The sequence below is a fragment of the Saccoglossus kowalevskii genome, chromosome 14, assembly GCF_978046115.1.
Source record: "Saccoglossus kowalevskii chromosome 14, keSacKowa6.1, whole genome shotgun sequence".
Lineage (NCBI taxonomy): Eukaryota > Metazoa > Hemichordata > Enteropneusta > Harrimaniidae > Saccoglossus > Saccoglossus kowalevskii.
In genome coordinates, this window is record NC_140654.1 from 11,589,951 (window position 1) to 11,595,950 (window position 6,000).

A 6,000-nucleotide genomic window follows, 5' to 3' on the forward strand; every position below is an offset into this window, starting at 1 on the left:
AATGATCTCCAAAGTTCAACTGTGCTAGAATTTATAATACAGTATACCCCGTAATTCACGCGTAATCCCAAAATTCAAATATGTTAATGTATGTTATGTTCCAAAACAAAAAAAAGTATGATATAAGATTATATTTCAATATATTACTATTGTATGTTTTACTGCAATTATAGATTTGCTTGGTCTATGCGTAGTAGCAGTACAGTAATTGTACTTCAAAATACAAAACATGGAAGCAGAATTTGCAATATAACTGTAGGTTATAATTAATTTGTGTAAATCGTTTTTTTTTAGGAAATTCGTGAAGACCAAAGTCAAATCGAGAAAATGTAATATTCGACTTTGTTTTATTATTTGCGATCGTTATCAGCAATATCATATTTGCCAACTCTTGAAATAACTAACATTTTATTCCTTTATAGTTAGATGTGTATCTCTATGGAGATATTCATACCCTCTGTTTGTGACGATTCACTGATTATACCGCTTGCTTCAATGGAGTGTTAATAGTAATGGTAAAATTATTGTCGCTTGAGTTGTTATATAAAGTCAAAACGTCATCAAATCTCACCCGCATCAATCAAAAAATCTTAAATGAAACTGAGGAATTATATGATATAAATGAATAAGAAAGAAAGAAACTGAAAACCGTCGTAATAGTGAATGAAAATAAATGAAATATAAAATGATAATTTTGTAATTTGTACAAACAATAATGGTAATACAAATTTAGCATAATGTAGTATGAATAACGATGGCTTAATACGACGAATCCATTCCAATACATAAATGCATATGTAGTAATGGGAATAATTATATTCATATGACAATGGAACAGTCGATTTTATTAGCAATAAGAAAGATAACATTCAATATAGAATATTAGTGGAGATTTTGAATAAATGTATCGGTAGTTCCATTGCCTCGAATTAATGGCATAACATCGTAACAGATAAAGCTATATTGTAACAAACTGTCAACATACCAATGAATAAATGTTGTGCTTTTTAGTTACAGCAAGCAATGTGTTTTTGATAAATAGCGTTCTCGACTTCAAACTCATTTGGGATTGAACACATATAATACTCCTAGTTTTTTCCAATGGTATTGTTTGTCATGCTTTTGCAAAACTGTTTGGTTAATGGAATTGTCTATACATGTGCTTACTGATTTTAACATGGTGACGTTTTCTGTGTTTGGAAACTGTGTTGCATGTTATCACCAAACCAGGACTGGGACCGAAAAAAGAAAATTTGACAGCTGCCTATATACAGAATTCCCACTGCCCATAACATTCATGTTATGGGTCCATCAAGCAAGCGAAACAAATTAGATTTCAAATGCCTGAGTGGGTGTATTAATAACGAGTGTGATTAATATATTGTGGGTGAATTACGAAGACACATTTCATGGCAGTCATCTTAGCGTCGTTCGACATGTAGCAGTCTACCGTGAACATCACGAATCAGATTGGATAGCACACAGCAGAGTATCTGCATATTATCAGCTTTGTACATATGCTTCGTACATTACCTCGCCGGTTGCGGATGTTTTAAAAAGACGATATGTGATTTATCTATGTGTAGGACATGCCTTGACATGATGCAATTTAGCTAGTCATTAGAAAGCAGTACCATTTAGGTATCTCATACTATGGCCATTATCGATGTTTTGTATATGTTCTACGACATTGTAACTAAATGCAAAGAAACAAAACATAGTCACCTCATCACTAAGTATTTTCACAAATATTAAACTTTATGATGTGGAGTTTGTTATGTAATCATTTCACAACATATCGAGGATTGTTTTTGTTTTTTCTTTCGAACGTTTCCGTATTATATTAGTACTCGGTAGAACTCATTTCTTTACGTCTGATTACCCTTCGGCATCTATCTGGTCCTCTGGAATTCTAGTTTTCTTAATGTAGTGTCATATTTTTGTTATATCATCAAAGCTGTCGAGCGGCGATAAGTGTCTATAGGTAACATCATATATATAGGATTTTCGCAATTTTATTCAACATATGGGGTAGTTTTGTAAAACATTCCCATTTTATGACAGATACATATTGTACAATCAAAAGGTTTCAATAGTAGATGAAAATAAAACTGTTCTTGTCAATGGTATCATTCGCCCATGTCCACACGACGATTAAACAACACAATGTAACAACAATTCCTTTACACAGACTGCATTTCACAACTTAGGTTTACAGAGTGGATTTTCATATTTGTAAAAGGTACTTATCCATTCTTCCATACAAGAAAAATAGTTTTAAACATATATATACACAGTGCTGTGTCTAATAAAATGTATCACATCAGACCTCTACAATACGTCGTCAAATGCATTTTCTAACACGTACAAAAGCATAATTTCGAAAATGAAGAGCGCCACATTAGTTAATGACAAAAGTGTGAATACGTTTGTTTTAAAACAGAGGATTACAACGACAGAGGGCAATCTCATCCCCGGAGTTAATCAGGCTGGTCTAACACGAGTCATGTAGTTGTCACTTTTCCATTAGGTGTGATATTCCAGAATACCAACTCATTCAGTAATTTAACCGAACTGTACTCATTGTGAGTATGTACACATTTCTCGCGTATGTCGTTCACTGCTCACATTAATTTATTATACTTGCGATTGATACATCGTCTATGAAGCTACAATGAATCGATAAGTTACCGAAATCAATATGAAACGAACCATGATATCAGATGGAGTCTATTAGGTTACCAGCTTAGTTTTGAGTGTTATACCATATCACAACAAACAGTTAATGCTATCTGTGACCGTTCTACTTGGCTAAGAAGTCTTGCTCTTTGCACGTCGTCTGGCCGTCACCAACCGGGAAAGTGAGTGACAGTCACGGCTATCATCCAAGTGTGTCGGTAGTATTTAGTGTTCGATTTATAACAGTATGCACCAAGTTTTATTTTTGTTATATTTAATAGAGCTGTACATGTACTGGTTTGCCTGCGTAGACTGAGAATTCCGCGTTTTTCAGCGTAATATAATGCGCGTAATTGGCTATTTTGGATCAAATTTTCATTTTTAGTCAATCTGTGAGTCTGTTTTATGCCAGAAAAGTCATCAGGGTATCATTGAAAAGATTTGCATTCAAGATTTCAGTAACATGTATGCTTAAAGTGGGGGAGTCGTCACATGTGCATACATCAGATAGTCATAGCGTGTCGTTGTTTACAAACACGGGTCTAACCATGAGCCTTTGCGTTTTAGCGTGTGTTGTTATCGTCGAGTGGGACTCAATTCCCGCGCGTGCGCAGGTGACGATCCTACCGCTTTAAGCCATTTTTCTTAATATAAAATATATATTGTTATAGAACAAACTTATGTGACTGCCTGTAGATATTAATTGTCGTTTAAAAAATAAATAAAAATAAAACAAAGTCCATACAGAAGTATATTATTAGTCAGTTCTTTTTATTGAAAATATAAAAAGCGATAAGTATTTATTATTTCTGACAACCATAGGAGGCGCTATTTCTATCCATTTTATCCGACAGTGTTTGTATTGTATGACAGAGAGGGCGTACCTCATAGTTACGATCCGGCTCTTCAACCCATCAACGTGAGAACCAAGGCATACGCTATATTCAACTATAGATGTGTGCACTGTGTATGCAAATTAAATGCAAATTGAATGATGTTTTGCAATAACAATGAGATTAGTATATGTGTTGTACTTTTGTTCTCCTTACATCAAAGAACACCGTAATATCTGCGTGTTGGTTATTCATTACATTTACACAAAATCGTACAATAAACTAAGTCATATTTCAATGCTGTACACACGTCTAACTTATCGATATTGCTAGGAATGAGATAATCTTTATATTTCTCATTGAATCGGTATATGTGTTCCTAGAGACCACTTCAAAGTAAAATAAGATCATTTATCTAACAGACTGGGAATTGGGATTTTACAGTAAGTTGCACGAGTAACGCACATTTCAAGATGTGATGGTTTCTATACGTATCAGCCGGGTTCAGTCTGTGAGCATTGTGCGTGACTATAGAAAAACATAGCGATTGTCAAGTTCCCTGTATATTTATTTTGAAACCAACATTTTTAGACGTAGGTGGGCGCTACCTCGATACAATAATGTTAAAGGACAATGACCAGGACGCATTCGACGGTTATATTAATTTTGCTTCAATATGCCCCTGTTTTCTGATTGGCGTGTATCTATGACGCGAACTATGCTCCATACGCACTTTGTACAGATGCACAATAGTTGTGTGATATTGATATGTTTTATTTCTTTGTCAGCAAAAAAAGTTGAAACGTGGCTGAATCCAGAAACATTTAGTGTTGACTAGTGGTTTTTATCAGCTCTCTAAACACTCGTCGCTGCACAAAAAGTGTAGAGTGTACTTTACGATCATTCACAGTGCGACCATTTCAAGTGAATACTGATTATGTTACAGTTTGACTGTGTGATCACAAATAGGAGCAGGCACACTGCTTGCATGTGTGAGATGCATAAAATTTAGGGTTTGTGTGCAGCCATATTTCTAGAAGTTACAATGATGTTTGTAGTGGTCCCAGGAAGCTGGACAGAATAACATAGTGTAGTGTTATGCATTTTCCTTTTTAATGCCTTCGTGATATAGGTAGGTTCAAATCTATCAACAACAAAACTTTCAGAATTAAAAAATAGGTAAAACTGGTAGTGTATTGATGTGGAACGCACTATTTCAGCCAATGTAATAATACTGAAAGGTATTGTATTAGCAGGTGATTTATTATAAATACATTAAGCATTATTTAGTCATATAATAACATTTAAAATGTTTATTGCATGAAAATCGTTATTACATCCCACCAGAATATGTTTAGTGTTGTAATCGTATATACGCCGACCCCAATCATAGTTGTTAGTCACTGAATGTTACTTGCAATTCCGTGAATTGTGGCTTACACGTTTTCAATCACGATTTTACAGGAAATCTATTTCACAAGAATTATTTCGAGTGATAGCATGAGAAGCCACTATCGCTTAAGTACGGTTAGTCAGTCAATGTTGTCAAGCGCCACGAATTATTTTCATCCTTTCTGTGAATTGTGCTAATATATGTGACTCTTCCTTGTTTCTGGCGAAATAATAATGGTACCCGAAATGCATTACTGACAACAATTCATTCGTTGTTTTACAAGCAAAGGTAACATAATTTCACGGCTCATACGCTAATTCGTAAGAAATTAAATTTTTAACATTCACTATACGCAATCGCACTAAGCATATACGTGGCGTGTCTTCAAATCATCAATAATGTAATCACCGTTTGATGAATTATGTATGTGGTTATAGGAAATAATACCACTAATCCATTTCACTGATTAGATCACTCAAATCAGAGACAGAAAGTCATTCTCTTGAAAAGTTCAACCCAATTTTCCTCCAGATATGTTCGACGTTAAAGTATATGTACTGAGAGGGTACCATCAAATGCTCTGCAAATGTTAAATTTTACGTGTCACGTTTGATTTGATTGCTATTGCTTTTTATGTTTAATAACATGGATACTACAAGACGTAATAATGCTTTATCCATTCAACCAAATATTTTGAAACACCATCAATTGTTTTCAGGAGACTTATTCGTTAATATATGGGTATAAACATCTGATATTAATTTTTCTCAGCGTTTTTTATAGCAATATTAACGCAATTGTGACCGGGAAAGCAGCTAGAGATATTGTGCCACGTCTCCGTGTGACAGATTCCAATAATAATTTGTATAATACTAAAATTTAATAAATGTAGTACCTGGAGCAGATAAGGGCATATTTATAGTCAAAATGATGTAATATATAAACTATTCATTACATGGACCCATAATAACAGTGATTTGTACAATCATTTACCTTACCCTTATTAACATAACTGCAAGGAATTCTCATTTCTGCTTACATAATGCTATACACAATTATAAAAACGTAGACATATTATGTATTATTTCGAGTAGA